General features: G+C 43.3%; 1 pseudogene; it reads left to right on the plus strand.

The window, feature by feature from the left end:
- The first annotated feature begins 7,619 nt into the window (after positions 1 to 7,619).
- On the plus strand, positions 7,620 to 7,738 carry LOC136872828 (5S ribosomal RNA; annotated as a pseudogene).
- The last annotated feature ends 9,785 nt before the right edge of the window (positions 7,739 to 17,523 follow it).

Raw genomic sequence — 17,523 nt, forward strand, 5'->3', positions numbered from 1 at the left:
GTTGGTCAGCCCTTTGGTAATTTCTTACAAGGTTTTTATGCAGAAACTTTGGCTAGTCAATCTGAACTGGGATGACAGACTACCATCTCAACTAGTCAGAGAATGGGAAGAACTTCACTTTAAGCCACAGGCAGTAAGAGAATATTATATTGAGCGGTTAGTCACATGTAAGGGACCCCCTGTTGATATACAAATTCATGGTTTTTCTGATGCTTCAGAACAAGCTTATGGAGCTTGTCTTTATGTACGGTCTGTCGACAAAGGGGGACAGACCTGTGTCAGATTATTATGTTCTAAATCCAGAGTAGCACCGGTGAAGAAACTGACACTACCAAGACTTGAACTGTGTGGAGCGCTACTACTTGCCCGACTACTCCACAAGACCCTTCCAGCTTTGTCTCTGCCAGTCAGCAAGCTGTACCTGTGGACAGACTCCACCATTGTATTAGCCTGGATCGCATCTCCTGCTACTCGCTGGAAAACATTTGTGGCCAACCGAGTCTCTTCAATTCAAGAATACACTCACAAGGCTGAATGGAGACATGTTCCTACCAGTTGTAATCCAGCAGATTTAATATCCAGAGGTGTTGCTCCAGAACAACTACGAGGTATGAACCTGTGGTGGCACGGACCATCCTGGTTAACTGAGCCCACTGAATCATGGCCAGACACAAGCTCAGCCCATGCAGAAGAGGAACTACCTGAGTCACGAAGCACACTTCCTGTAGTTATGTTGATAGGTACAAACTGGGATGAACTTATGCTGAAGTACTCGTCACTGTCCCGACTGACTCGAGTTACTGCATATTGTTGGCGATTTATTCACAATAGTGCCAATCCTCAAGACAAGAGGTTAGGGATATTAAGTACACAAGAGCTGCAGATGGCCTTGCACTCCTGTATCAAAATTGCACAGCAAGTGTGTTACGCTCAAGAGATAGCCAGTCTCAACTCTAAGTGTTGCATTTCAAGGAAAAGTAAAATTGCAGATTTACATCCTTTCTTAGATGATAAGGGAATGCTAAGGGTAGGAGGAAGACTAGTAAATTCAAAACTACCTTATGACAATAAGCACCAGCTTATCCTTCCTCCCCAGCATGCTCTCACAAACCTTGTTGTGATGGCAGAACACATTAGGCTTTTACATGCAGGTGCTCAATTAGTAATTGCATCATTAAGAGAAAGATTCTGGATTCCCACAGCTAGGGCAGTTGTTCGAAGAGTCATCCACAAGTGCCTCACCTGTTTTAGATTCAAGGCGTCAACAGCTGAACAGCTGATGGGACAGCTCCCTGTTACCAGAGTGCAACAGAGTCGCCCATTTCTTAATGTAGGAACTGATTATGCTGGTCCTTTCTTCGTCAAGAGGGGAAATGTAAGAAGCAAACAGACAACGAAGAGCTACATTGCATTGTTCATCTGTCTGGCTACCAAGGCTCTTCACCTGGAGGTAGTGAGTGATCTCTCTACTGATGCCTTTATGGCAGCCCTGAGGAGATTCATAGCTCGACGTGGGAAATGCTCCATCATCTATAGTGATAATGGGACTAACTTCATTGGTGCCAATAGAAGAATGCAGGATCTCCAAAAACTATTCCTTTCAACCAGCTTTTGTGAAGAGATAAGGAATTCATTAGCGATGGAAGGCATCACGTGGCACTTTATACCTCCCAGCTCTCCACACTTTGGCGGACTGTGGGAAGCAGCTGTCAAGTCCATGAAGTACCACTTGAGAAGAGTTGCGGGTAATGCGCTATTGACATTTGAGGAGCTATGTACCCTTACTGCACAGATAGAAGCCTGTCTTAATTCTCGCCCCCTATCTGCCTTATCTAATGACCCCAGTGACCTTAATTATTTATCACCTGCTCATTTCCTAATTGGTGCCCCCCTTACAACCATTCCTGAGCCTGACATTACTGACCTGCCCATCAACAGATTGTCTCGATGGCAGCGTATCCAGTCAATGCAGCAGCAGTTGTGGAAGAGGTGGTCTGCCGATTACCTGAACTCACTGCAGCAGAGGAAAAAATGGACCTGTCCCAAGGAGAACCTAGCTACTGGTACAGTTGTTCTTCTGAAGGAGGACAATCTTCCTCCTCTCTGTTGGAAGTTGGCTGTGGTGGAGACTGTTCACCCTGGGAAGGATGGACTTGCACGAGTGGCTACCATCAGAACAACCAGTGGTCTTTTTAAACGACCTGTTAACAAGTTAATTCCATTACCTATTGAGAACTAAACAGGATCGTTGTGGCTAAAATATAATGTGTTTCATGTGAATATTTTTTCTTGTTCATTTCAGAGTGTAATTATGGTGTTGTGTGTGCGTGATTTGAACTGAGAACTTATAGTGTGCTTAATTCATATTGCATAATAATGGATGAGGACACAGTCAACCTACTTAGTACCTTCTGTTAACAGTGTAAATATTTTGTTGCTTGTGTTTCTGTTTTGCCTATGTTTATATGTATATTTTGTTGAATGATCAACTCATTTTGGTTACTGTACATGAACTCTGTATGTCAGTGCCTGTGTGATATTTGAACTGAACTCTCATGAGGGCATGTCAGGCAATTTAATTCGGTTGAATCATGGTGATTCAACGGTGGGGAGCATGTTCCGGCCTAGCTATGGCTAGACCACCTACTTACTCGCTACCACTTTAGGACAGATAGCAGCACCCTTCAGCACCCAGCCGGAAGTGGTGTGGATGGAAGGGGATGAGAGACTGTCATGCTTGGGTGCCTCGTGCGAGAGGACACGAGAACATGTGACTGACTGTTATCGAGGGCATCTGCCCATCAATACTCAGTATTATGTATTTATAATGTGTTATATAAGTGTCTTAAATGTAATAAATGTTAGTATTTAATCAAGTGAGTGAGTTTACGTTCAAAACAATTCCCTTACCCTCCACCAACAGCGCGTGGCAACCCATCCAACTCCTGACCACGCCCAATGTTGCATAACTTCGGAGATCTCATGGGATCCGGTGTTTCAACACGGCTACGGCCGTTGGTAGTACAAGTGTACTTTCTGTGATTATTATCTTCGGAGAACCCAAAAGGGCAAAGTACTATAGACGAACTGAATCCCGAAATAACACGTACAATACAGTCTACTACCGAAGGGGAATTACTGAAAGTGACTATCAATTTGTTTAAACTATATAAAGCATGTCTTACTGTGTCATTTTCAACAGTATCTGAAATAAATTGTGATTTATAAACCTGTATGCATGTATAGTATTTTTAATAATATTGAAATTCGTGGGCTTATTTTATCTGTAATTGCTGAATGTCTTGCTTTGCTGGTAGTGACGACGGAAAGTGTGAGTCGGGTTCCCTTGCATTCTAGTTTTCTGGTCTTGTCACCCATGCTGCAGTTGAGAGAACCGGAAGTTTACCAATGGCAGAATCATCGGAAGTTTCCTTGTAAAATGAGAGCACTGTGTAATGATTCACGGTAGTAGGTTACTGATGAGCATTACTATTCAATATAACAACTATTATTGTCCAAACACTAGTTCTAGCGACATCCCAGGGTAGGGCCTCTCAGAGTGCTTGCACTGTGCACGGTGCAAAAGACGATTTCGCTTGGTTGACCAGAATGCAGACCGCCACTCCTCGATTTGGAACAATAGCGCTGTCTCCCTCTCTTTCCCCACGCCTGTCTCGCTCGCTCCACCTGTCTTTCTCTTCCTCACTTGCTCCGTAGCGCTCCAAATCCGAGCCGAGTTGAGCCGAGCTTAGCCGAGTAGCCCAGAGACGAAGCATTGGTCCGAGTCGAGCCGAATGGGACCGATGCACTGTGCACATTAACTCTGCGCCTCAATTTGCACGCGTGAGATTTTGGGCGTTTGAGAGGACCTGCCAGGGCATCATTGCCGGCGAAGGAGAGATCTGCCTCATCAGGACGGCCGTATCGTCGTTGAATCTTTCACCATCCAGGTGCTTCTTCAACAGTCTGAAAAGATGGAAGTCAATTGGTGCCAGTTTGTAGTTGTAGGGAGCATGGTCCAGATGGCTGATTTCATCATTATAGAGGAGTGACAGTGAATGCTGCCAAAAGCCCGCATGAATTGTTGCGGCACTTCCGCTGGAATGTACTGAACCATTCTCCCTACAATCCCGACCTGGCACAGAAATGCGCATCAATGCTCTTCTACTGTGTGTCCTTATATCTGCTTGTGAAATGAAGTTTCTCCATGCAAGCACTTGTTACCATATTTTTGGAAGGTACCTTGTATATGATTTTTTTTTTAAATTTGCTTTACGTCACACCGACACAGATAAGTCTTATGGCGACGAGTATATGAATTAAGTCTGAATGTTAGACTGAAAGGTCAGAGTACGTGCCGGGAAATTTAACTGCTTATGGTTAATTGCTTCGACTCAGGTGCAGAGTATTTGTGGTCGTATTAATACACTTCTCATCTACTTACTACACACCACACTACCAAACATCATAGAAACACATGATACATAGTGTAGGCGTCAGTAGGGGATCCTACTGTTAAGCTGAGTCAGACTGAAAAACAAGTGCCGAGTCCCAATAAATAGGGAGAAAGTCAGGAAGAAGAAGAAGAAGAAGAAGAAGAAGTAATTAACAGCATTTAAATGAAAATTTTTAATTTTATCAGTACCCTTCAAATTATGCCTTCATTCTTCGGTCATACACCGAGTTAAGTATACGTATACGTAAGTCCAAAGTAGATTCCGTTCTAATTTTGTCTGTCTGTTTTTTGTTGTTTAGGAGACAATCACCTAGATGTTAGGCCCTTCATACAGCAAACATCATCATCATCATCATCATCATCATCATCATCATCATCATCATCATCATCATCACAATTTGTTTTTAATTTGTTTGTTTGTTTGTTTGTTTGTTTGTTTGTTTGTTTGTTTGTTTGTTTGTTTGTTTGTTTGTTTGTTTGTTTGTTTGTTTGTTTGTTACAGAATCACGGGAAAACGACTAACCATGTATATGTTTGGCGTGTTGCTTTCATCGAAGCCTGGTGCAGGTCTTTCGAGTTTCCACCCTATAGGTGACCTGCGCGTCTGGTAAGCCTGGGACCCTATCGTAGATGACTTCTAATGCTGAATATGGCACAAACACCCCGAGCCAGAGGAACTAACCAATAAAAGTTAAAATACCCTATCCGGTTGGGAATCGAATCCGGGATCCTTTAGATCAAAGAGCAGCATGCTAACCATTTTAACCATGGAGCCCGAACTAATGTATGTTGAGTTTTCAGCCCGAAGGTCGGTTTGGACCTCAACAGCTCAGCCATCAGCTGTCGTAGGTGGCCGAGGTGTCATTGAAGAGGTGAACTAGAGAAATGCGGAGTGAGGTAGTTTCCCGTTGCTTTTCTCACTGAGCCAGAAGTTGTTATTACATAATAGTCTGCTAAGCCCACTGAAATGCCCGCATCAACCGACCCTATGAGCAACATTTTCACACCATTCATAACACGGGCCAGCTATATAAGGCATTACTAGTATCACCCGGAACTAATAATAATAATAATAATAATAATAATAATAATAATAATAATAATAATAATAATAATAATAATAATGTATCATTTTTAAGTTCCACTAGCTACCTTTACGAGTTTTGTCCCGCAGGAGTTTTTTTATGTGCCAGAAAATTTGTCGTCGAGGCATGCGTATTTGACCAGGTTTAGCTACCACCAGACTGAGTTGAATCGAAGCAACCAACTTGGGTTCAGAAGACCAGCGCTCTTCCGTCTGAGCTATTCCGCCTTACAAGTTACAGAAGAGCACCGAAAGCGCCGAACGGTCCATTCACGGAAAGTTTTACTTTCAATCGGTTCTGAGCGGCACCAAACATTTCCCTGTGTTTCCGTATTTTCGGCTTGCAAACAAATATACTTCCCAAAAAAGTGCGTGACTTGATACCAATGCACCGCAAATGAACTAGTGATACGACACTCCTAACTCCAGGCTTATCAATAACGACACCAAAGCCTTGGAATAACGGTACTAATTTTTCTTCCATTGCTCTAAACACGTTCTGAGAGCCAAGTTGTTGACACCTGATGATAAATTGTGGCCTTAAATAATCAGCCCGTTATTAATTGCTGAAATCGCGTGCAGTTTACAACATATTACCTGAATGATTAAGCAGTTCCTTGCACCTTTTATTGGGGACAAAGTTATTCACGAGATGGATTACTAACTCGCAAGTGTGGGTTCTTCATTGTCCGCTGTTCATCTGGCCAGTTAAGACATGATTTATGTATGTTCCCTCTTCGAGTCGAATTTAATATTCACAATGGAGATTATTACGTCTGAGACAGCTGCTCAAAGTTGAACTCTTTGGTACAAATATGTAGCGAATTGGCCGTGATATAGATGAGGTCTGGTTCTGGAACGATAATGATGATTAGTGGCTTAATGTTGTGTCCTCCTAGTTATATTTTCGACCTCATGGTCAATTCTTCATCATCATCATCATCTTCATCTGTTTACCCTCCAGGTTCGGTTTTTCCCTCGGACTTAGCGAGGGATCCCACCTCTACCGCCTCAAGGGCAGTGTCCTGGAGCTTCAGACTCTTGGTCGGGGTATACAACTGGGGAGTATGACCAGTACCTCGCCCAGGCGGCCTCACCTGCTATGCTGAACAGGGGCCTTGGAGAGGGATGGGAAGACTGGATGGGATAGGCAAGGAAGAGGGAAGGAAGCGGCCGTGGCCTTAAGTTAGGTACCATCCCGGCATTCGCCTGGAGGAGAAGTGGGAAACCACGGAAAACCACTTCCAGGATGGCTGAGGTGGGAATCGAACCCACCTCTACTCAGTTGACCTCCCGAGGCTGAGTGGACCCCGTTCCAGCCCTCGTACCACTTTTCAAATTTCGTGGCAGAGCCGGGAATCGAACCCGGACCTCCGGGGGTGGCAGCTAATCACGCTAACCACTACACCACAGAGGCGGCATGGTCAATTCTTAATAAATTATTAGTTACAAAATGCGAGGTTTTAAACATAAAGGAACTCCGTCACCTAGAGTGTAACAGTGTTGTGGATTCGATTCCAGACTGCATTATTCAGAGCAGTATAAAGGCAAAGTACAGTACAGTTCATCCTGGATGTGTACTCTCGTTTGGTGTTGTCTATAGGTGATAACTTAAGAAACGAGATTTCCACTTCCGGAGGTGCATATGGTCCTGAGGTTCACTCAGCCTACACAAAAAATGAGTACCAGGTTAATTCCTGGGGGCAAAGGCGACCGGGCGAAGAGCTAACCACTCTACCCCATCACGTGCCGAGGTTAACAATGGTGGAAGCCTTTACCTTCCACTCCTCCAAGGGCCTTCATGGCCTGTACGGAGGTGACTTTGCTTTGCTATAGGTGATAACGTCGAAGCCAACACCCCATCTCGAAAGTTACTAGACTCAGCTTGAAAAGATTTCTAGAGAGAGTTCCTATCTCTCATGGGTAGTGAGAAAGAAAAGTTCCGCACAGGAAAGACTAGGAGAAAGGACACTTCCTACGAGTGCAGCGAGTGTGATATCTACTTGTGTAATAGCATGTTCCAAATACTTCATACTGTGATGCACTATGAACAGCGATTTTGTGTGTGTTTACATTTGTATCAACGGCAATACCATGTTGAATACACCGGTTCTCGTCCGATCAGCGCAGTTAAGAAACATCGGGCGTGATTGGTACTTGGATGGGTGACCGTTTGGGAACACAATGTTCCGTTGGTTTAATTAACCTTTCAGGAGCTGTCAGACTGAGGCGGTAAATATGTGCCCAGTTCACCCGGAAGGACGTGGGTTTGATTCCCCGTAAGAAAATCGAAAATTTAAGAAACGAGATTTCCACTTCCGGAGGTGGACATGGCACTGAGGTTCACTCAGCCTACACCAAAAATGAATACCAGGTTAATTCCTGTGGGCAAAGGCGGCCGGGCGTAAAGCTGACCACTCTACCCCACCAGTGCCGAGGTTACGGATAGTGGGGGCCTTTACTTCCCACCCCTCAAGGGCCTTCGTGGCCTGTACGGGGATAACTTGACTTAGTTTTTGTAATTATATGTGTTTCTGTTTATATGTATCAATTCTGGTAAATTTTTCACAAGCGTTTTATGAGTAGTCCGCCTCTGTGATGTAGTGGTTAGTCTGATAAGCAGCCACCCCAGGAGGCCTGGGTTCGATTCCCGGTTATGCCACGAAATTTGAAAAGGGATACGAGGTCTGGAACGGGGTCCTTTCAACCTCGGGAGTTCAACTGAGTAAGGATGGATTATATTCCCACCTCAGCGATCCTCGAAGTGGTTTTCCCTGGTTTCCCACTTCTCCTCTAGGTAAATGCTGGGATGGTACCTAACTTAAGGTCACGGCCGCTTCCCTCCCTCTCCGTTGTCTATTACCATCCGCCCACAACGCCTCTATTCAGCATAGCAGGTGAGGCCGCCTGCGCGAGGTTCTGGTCCTCTTACCCAGTTGTATATCCCCGATCCAAAGTCTCACGCTCCAGGACACTGCCCTTGAAGCGGTAGAAGTGGGATCTGAGTCCGAGGGAAGAACCAACCCTGGAGGGTAAACAGCTTAAGAAAGAAAGAAAGAAACAGGAAAAAAGAACAAATTTTATCAGCTCCTATTGTAGGATGTGATATTGTTTCATTATGTGCACTCGTGCGCAATTCTTACATTATGTAGGCCTACACAAAATACAACACATGCCGATGCGACATACGGTAAGAAACACATTTCTCACGAACAAAGTTCTATTAACAACAATGCAAAAGAAAAGAGTTTTACGTGATTGTTGAGACCATTACCATAGCCACGGACCGGAAGAGTTGGCCGTGCGGTCAGGGGCACGCGGCTGTGAGCTTGCATCCGGGAGATAGTGGGTTCGAATCCCACTGTCGGCAGCCCTGAAGATGGTTTTCCGTGGTTTCCCATTTTCGCACCATGCAAATGGTGGGGCTGTACCTTAATAAAGACCACGGCTACTTCCTTCCAACTACTAGGCCTTTCCTATCCCATCGTCGCCATAAGACCTATCTGTGTCGGTGCGACATAAAGCAACTAGCAAAAATGGCATAGCCACGGGACCTCCAGATTTTCGCGGAATCTGAACCACAAGGACGTGATTTTATTTCAAAAATCCCACATCAGTTTGGCAGGAACTGAACGTCGGCAGTCGGCCATCGACCACCCTGGTGAACAGCCAGTAGCGATGTCATTCGGCAATTGCAACCCCTAATGACAACAACAACAACAACAACAACAACAACAACAACAACAACAACAACAACAACAACGCATATTCTTATTTTATTAGTATTATTTCTGCTATTTTTCCAATTTATTGTGGTCGGTACTTAGTGGATATAGACCAGTTTTAATACCGGTTGCCCTTCCCGACGCCATCCCTAGGATAAGGGATGTATTTCTGTTGCGTGTTTCTGTGGTAGTTAGTAGTATGGCGAATTGTATGTAGATGAAGACCAGCACAATCAAATAGAGGAATTAACCATACACAGTTGAAATCCTCAATTCTGCGCATTTCGGGACCGTCAATTGAGCTACTCATTCACCGAAGTTCACATAACGCGTCTGAATGTCACTGGTTTCATTAAGTGAGAGAACACGTGAGCGCGCAGGAGAATTAATTGAGGCTACTATGTGTAGGTCGTGATTACCTTGGGCTCTATAACTTGCTTCCTCCAGAAACAAGTTCATTCAACCTGAACCAACCGCGCCCAGTTGGTTGTTTGATCGGCAGCGAGCCTTATGTTCTTGTCCACACCTACGATGGGCTTCCGACTCGAGAAATCAGCTTATCTTGATCTTCCTCAGACATTAGCAACGCTCGATTTAAAACATAACAGTTTGTATGTATCACACACTGTATTCCATGTCACAACCAGGATTTTAGAAGAATAATAATAATAATCGTATGGCCTCAGCTACCGTGTGCAGACATTTCAATTTGACGCCATCTGGCTGTCTGCTCGTCAATTTCGACGTTCCGTTTTTCTCTAGGCCCCCACTAGGTAGCAGACCGAGTAAACCGAAACTCTCTTGGGCGTCTATGGCTGAGATTTAATTAATTTTGTCGGGTAAACACCAAATGTGTCACCAGAGATCTTTTACATGCCGACATCGTACGACATGGAGTGTCGAATGGACTTTTTTCCGCCCTTCAAAAATCCGACTACCTCTGCCGGGTTTGAACCCGCTATCTTGGGATCCGGAGGCCGACACTCTACCGCTGATCCACAGAGGCAGCTATTTTAGAAGAGAAAAGGCAATATATTTTTTTTTTTGCTAGTGGCTTTACGCCGCCTCGACACAGGTAGGTCTTATGGCGACAATGGGATAGGAAAGGCCTAGGAGTTGGAAGGAAGCGGCCGTGACCTTAATTAAGGTACAGCCCCAGCATTTTCCGGGTGTGAAAATGGTAAACCACGGAAAACCATCTTCAGGGCTGCCGACATTGGGATTCGAACCCACTATTTCCTGGATGCAAGCTCACAGCCACGCGCCTCTAACCGCACGGCCAACTCGCCCGGCATATTTAATTTTAAAAGTCCGTTTATATCATGATCATAGTGATACAACCTTCAGTTTTGTGTGGGATCCGAATCACAGGGACGTTATTTCTCTTTTCATAAATCTCAAACCGGGCGAGTTGGCCGTGCAGTTAGGGGCACGCAGCTGTGAGTTCGATCCGGGAGATAGTGGGTTCGAATCGCACTGTCAGCAGCCCTGAAGATGGTTTTCCGTGGTTTCCCATTTTCACACCAGGCAAATGCTGGGGCTGTACCTTAATTAAGGCCACGGCGGCTTCCTTCCCAGTCCTAGCCCTTTCCTGTCCCATCGTCGCCATAAGACATATCTGTGTCGGTGCGACGTAAAGCCAATAGCAAAAAAAGAAAAATCTTTTAGGTGACACTGAAAACACCACCAGAGATATGTTACATGCCAACATCAATGGCATAGTGTGTCAAGATGTTTGACCGTCCTTGACTGAATTGACTACCACAGCCACCGAAAGAGTTGGCCGTGCGTTTAGGTGCTCGCAGCTGTGCACTTGCTGTCCCAAGATAGTGGCAGTCCTGAAGATGGTTTTCCGTGGTTTCCCATTTTCTCACCAGGAAAATGCTGGGGTCGTACCTTAATTAAGGTAATTAATTAATTCCTTCCCATTCCAAACCTTTTTTTTGCTATGGGCTTTACGTCGCACCGACACAGATAGGTCTTATGGCGACGATGGGATAGGAAAGGCCTAGGAGTTGGAAGGAAGCGGCCGTGGCCTTAATTAAGGTACAGCCCCAGCATTTGCCTGGTGTGAAAATGGGAAACCACGGAAAACCATTTTCAGGGCTGCCGATAGTGGGATTTGAACCTACTATCTCCCGGATGCAAGCTTCACAGCCGCGCGCCTCTACGCGCACGGCCAACTCGCCCGGTATTCCAAACCTTTACCTTTCCCATAGTCTATCTGTGTCGGTGCGACGTAAAACCAATTATTTAAAAAAACTACCTCAACCGGGATCAAACCCGCGAATGTGGGATAATGAGTTGGACACTTTACCACTGTTCCACCGAAGGAACTATAATAATAATTATAAGAATGATGATGATGATGATGATGAGGAATGATGATGATGATTGTGATCCGTCTCCGAGTTTCTCGCTGCATAATTCAGCTGGTCAGATGCCTGTAGATTGCTCTCAGGATTGCGAGATCGAATATTTACGCAGTAACCAGTGTCAGTAAATGTATTGCCACATTAAGAAATCACCCTTCAGGGAAAAATTCTGGTATTCTGGCATATCTTAAGTCCAGCAGAAGTGGAAAGAGACTTTAAGCATTTAGCATACATATCAAAGGTAATGGAGATAAATAAAGCAGTTTCAGCGAGGGGAATCAACAGGTTCAACATTCCCCGAGGTGTAGTCATCCTATCGTTTCTCAAAATGCCTATGTACAACATTACAACAGCAACTACATCAGCACATCTGACAATGCTTAGGGATTCAATGAGTGTATTCGAAGCTTGAATTTACAGAAAGAAGGATTTACAATCCAATTTACTGTACGTCACACCGATACAGATAGATCTTATGGCGACCATAGTATAGGAAAGGGCTAGGAGTTTTAAGGAAGTGGCTGTGGTTTTAATTAAGGCACAGCCCCAGAAATTTGCCTGGTGTGACCATGGGAAACCACGGAAAACCATCTTCAGGGCTGCCGACAATGGGATTCGATCCCACTATCTCCCGAATGCAAGCTGGTAGCTACGTGACACAAACCACGCGGCCACTTGCTTGGTGAATGAAGGAAAAGAAGATGAGGTAGAATCCTTCGAGATTAAAGGGTATGAGTTTGGTAAAATGGTGACTTCGGCACAGGATGTGGAAGTAATGTTGGATCCCTTTCGGTTTGTGTTCTTCGAGCTAGTTTCAATTATTGTGACACCTTCGGATCGAACGAATTCATGTATTAACTATATCGCCATAATGACCTATTTTCAATTCGAATACATTCGCAGTTTTTTCATCGTCTGTCTTGTTGGCACGCGTTCGATTACGGCCACTTTCACGACTTTTAGACAAGTCTGAGGGACTTGAAATGTATGCCATTCAATCACAGGTTAGCTTTGAGAGAATTGGACGTGAGCCCCTCACGGCCATCCTGGAACTGAATTTCCTTTCCTCTACTTTAAGTCCAACCGAATTCTAGGATGCTATCGTACGTTTAGGCTATATCCAAAAACTTCCCCTAGTGCATGCTATTATTTAGAGATATATTCTCGAGACCTACGCGACGAACTGCAGCATCAAGCGAACGCAGATATTATGACACGTGTTTGAACTACTGCTTGTTTACGTCCGATGCTGTATCACCAAGTACAGCAGAACGCTGAAGCTATTACTGCTCGGTTAGTCTGTCGGTAAGTCCTTGGTTATAAAGTGGTTCTTTTCACTCTAACTTTTCGTTAATTTATATTTATTGTATTGTCAGCTTGTCCACTTTAATGTAATTTAGTTTAGGGTAGCGTAATTTATAGTGTTGCATTTAGTGCATGTTGCAAATTCTTCTCTAAAATTCATTTTGTCCTGTCAGAAATGCGACACTCATTAAATGACCGTGCCTGCTACTGACCACGCTCTCTGCTACCAACTGCGATAAACAAACACTACCGCCTCCTCGTCCAAGAGGAATCGTATCTTGAATGATACTATAGTACTGGTTTTACAATTACAGCGATGCGTCTTGCAGTACATGTAATCAAGTACATACTTGACCGATTGCTTGGATGAATGGTCAGCATTGGCAATTTCGGTACTAAGGGTTCCAGGTTCGATTCCAGCTGGGCCAGGGATCCTATTTCGTCTAATTAATTATTCTGGCTCGGGAACTGGGCGTTTGTGTTTGTTCCAACAATATCCTCTCCATAATCAGACAACATACCGCGGAAATACGCAATAGTGAATACTTCTCTGCACATAGGGTTGGTGTCAGGAATGGAATCCGGCCATAAAACAGAACCAGATCCACATGTGAGAGACAGTTCGAACCCACGACCCCACAAGCGTGGGAAAAACAGCAGGAGAAGAAGAAGAGAAAAGGAATCATGTACGTTTGTGACAAGTAGTACTGTAATTAACACTGCATTATTATATGATTAAAAGTCGGTTTCATCGGGGACGATTACCAGTCCGTACTATAAATTAATAAGCAATCAGTTGAAGGTAGTTTACTGATAACGGGTTTACACTCTGAAGATTTGATACAACGACCTCGCTCGGAGTAGCCTCATATTGCCAGTGTAGTTTGGAAGTCATTATCACACGGGAGGGGGGGGGGGTGAGGGATAAATGAAGTATAAATACAGTTAATCACGAATGATATGATCTTCGTACATATTATCTATTCAGTTAGTAAGTAGAATATTTTCGTGTAAAAGTTTAAACTTTCTGGTGAGGGAATCAGACGTAGGAATAGGGTCTTCTAGTTTTATAAACGAAGTATGTTTGCACTTTGGTGTCGATATAGTAAATGATCGAAAGAACCGATTTAATAAGACTAAATTAGATCAAAAAGTTATATAGGCCTAATCACTCAGGAATTATTGGATAGACTTGTAAGTTGTGTTCTTTTTCCGGTAGAATGCGATGCCTTTACAATCCTTTTTCCTAGAGCGTAGAAAATTATGGGGTTGTAGCCTACAATGTAATACTGCAAAAACGATTATGAACTCGCATCGTGGCGTAAGGTATCAGGAGATTATTACTCGATTATATTTTAATGTTGAAAAAATTTATTAGTAGACAAAGTAGAGGTTCCCATACTACAAAAACGTAATATTAAGCAAATTTCCTCCATTGTGCCGAAAGTAAAAGGGATAAAGGGCTCGGAACGATTTCAAAGTTAGAAAATCTCTTCCGGCCTAACTGCACTTCCGGAAAAGCAGCCTAAAATCGCTTGTTTCATTACTCGTTTTTTAAAATTCAAATCCTAGCCAAGTTATCTATATATTAACTTTTTTTTATGTAAACTACAGTCTGTCAGTCCGGCCATTCTATCCGGTCGATTTCCTTCATTTTTTTGTAACTGGAAGGTATTCATGCACAGAGTTTTCACCAGGTACTCTAAACTTCCGCCTTCCTCAAATTATTTAATTTTTTGTCTCTTTGAAGCAATCATATCTTTGGTTCTAATTGAGGTACGGAGTTCGTTTTGGCCCCAGTGGATCAAGCTCTGTCATTTCAGCTCTTATTCAAACTGGTTGATTCTGAGGAAACCTTATGTGTATACATTCATTTGACGTCTCATTTCTTCAACATTTTTTCTCATTGAAGCAATCTTATCTTTCGTTCTAATTGAGGTGTGCAGTTCGTTTTGGTGTAAAAAACACTCGGTGAATCAAGCGCTTTCTTTTGACGCAATAACTACTTAAATTGATAGATTCTGAGAAAAGTTATGAGTACATTTTTCTCCATGACGAAGATCTTTGAAGGACTTTTTAACAGTTCGGCGCGTAGTGTGTTCCAAGGAAGGTTTAATTCAATTTCTTTGTGTGATGTATTTTCAGGTGTTTTGTTGACATAATATTACATTCTATTACCACAGTAGATCATGTGCTTTATTTCATTAACTCGAAACTTTGCAAATACATCCGTGAGGATAGTAACGAACAACACCATACTTTGTACATTGCGGGCGGAGCCAGCGGGAAACTGCTAGTTTACATAATTCTTTGTAATGTGTTCTTTGGTGCAATACCCTCAGGAGATTTTTTTATTTTTTTGAAAAATATCCACACCGAATGCAGTTATAAGGGCTTAAGTGAAACTCTGTATTGACTCGCATTAGCGCTCGAAGTGGTGCTTAAGTGAAACAATGCATTCACTCACATTAGCACTCGTAGCGGTAGAAAAAGGTAAACTGCTAATCTAATCGACTGGATAACGGCGATTATGTAAAGGATTGCAATTCTTAGGAATAAATAAAGAATATATTATCATACATTATATTTTATTTTCCTAAAATTCGTAGCTCATAACTAGAGTCCGGATTATTAGGTACTGATAGGTTAGAATGCAAACTTACTTTAGCCAGTAACAAGTATACCCTACACTGTACAACGGTTATGCTACGAGATTTGCATAGATATTAGGGGTACTGCCTATAGAACTCCTTGAATTCATGCTACTCTTCCTACACTATGGTACAACGGGTTGCATGACACCTCCTGCAAACCAAATTAATTTGCATTCTAACCTATTACCACCTAAAAATCCGAGGTATACTCATAACCCTAGTACGTTTTCAACATTGAGTTGCTTGCCTGACGGACTAGAACTGTGGATTTTTGCTTACTGCTCGAAGTCTATAATACACATTGGCTACATCACTAAAGGAATAACATCGACATTGCCAGAAAAAAAGAACTCCAGTCACGCTATCCATACAATGTTCCAGACCCTTTACATGGAGCAAACACAACAATAAATTCGTTACACGTGTGTGTGTGTGTGTGTGTGACCAATGTTTACTCCTTGTTATTTGTTAGAAGCGGAGACTGTAGCAGGTAGTAGCTATCCAGCTGGCACACGTCTCTATCTCATCATCTCGTACCAGGCGGTCTGTTAGTGATGCTAACGAGAGGTCCAGACGAACCACCGCTCAGATTTATTACCAACACTTTCTGCATGCTGAGCAGGTTTGTATAAGCTTTGTTATTTCTTAGTACCGGTAATTTTTATCTTCACCAGTGTACAATAATTAATGTTATCAAATTCACTGCTTAATTTTCTCGCTGTCTCTTTTTGCTACTTGCTTTACGTCGCACCGACACAGATAGATCTTGTGGCGACGATGGGATAGGAAGGGGCTAGGAGTGGGAAGGATGCAGCCGTGGTCTTAATTAAGGTACAGCCCCAGCATTTGCCTGGTGTGAAAATGAGAAACCACGGAAAACCATCTTCAGGGTTGCCGACAGTGGGGTTTGAACCCACTATCTCCCGCATGCAAGCTCACAGCTGGGCGCTCCTATTCGCACGGCCAACTCGCCCGGTTCACTATCTCTTAGAAAAATCTGTTTACACTCTCAAATTGTTACAAATTTTATTTTTATCTTACTTTCGAAAATTACACGAAATACACCTATTTGCATAGAGTAGTTCATGAAGGAGCTGTCTGAGAAATCTTTCCTCAGAGAAACTAATTATTTGTATTTATTCCTGGTCACATGTTTACGGAGGTCTTCCAATATTGACTAGTGCTATCTGCTGTTATTTGTTGAATAAGCGATATTTTTAATTTAAAACTCCTGTATGAACGCTAACGTTACATGTCTAAAAAACAATAATTTGATCGTCCAAACCTGAAACTCATAAGGAACACAATTCTGGTGTTCACCAATCTTTTTTTTTTTAAGTTGCTTTACTTTTCCGACACAGACAGGTCTCATGGCGACGAGATGAGCTAGTTTTATGGCCTCTGCAACTATGTTTAAGCGGATGAGAGCATATTGGCTTGGAGCTGCTGTATCTTGACCAATAATGACTTCATCGAACTCATGCAATGGTAGTTGATTCTTTATCTGGCCTTATTAGTGACAGATGACGCGTGTATCTGTCAGGAATGTATTTCTTTCTTGCCTTGCCTTGATCTTTTATTTTCCTCGACTTAACTCTCTGGAATTGTTCACAAGAAAATGGAGGCTATGTGTATTCATCCCCTTTCCTTAACTTACGCCTACTATTCTATTCAAGCACTCGTCTATTTCTGGCGTAGATGGTTTTCCGCGGTTTCCCATTTTCACACCAGGCAAATGCTGGGGCTGTACCTTAATTAAGGCCACGGCCGCTTCCTTCCAACTCCTAGGCCTCTCCTATCCCATCGTCGCCATAAGACCTATCTGTGTCGGTGCGACGTAAAGCCCCTAGCAAAAAAAAATATTTCTGGCGTTACATATTATTTACCTTATGCGACGTAGTAGTTACATTATCCACTGGTGCCC

The sequence above is a fragment of the Anabrus simplex genome, chromosome 4, assembly GCF_040414725.1.
Source record: "Anabrus simplex isolate iqAnaSimp1 chromosome 4, ASM4041472v1, whole genome shotgun sequence".
NCBI lineage: Eukaryota > Metazoa > Arthropoda > Insecta > Orthoptera > Tettigoniidae > Anabrus > Anabrus simplex.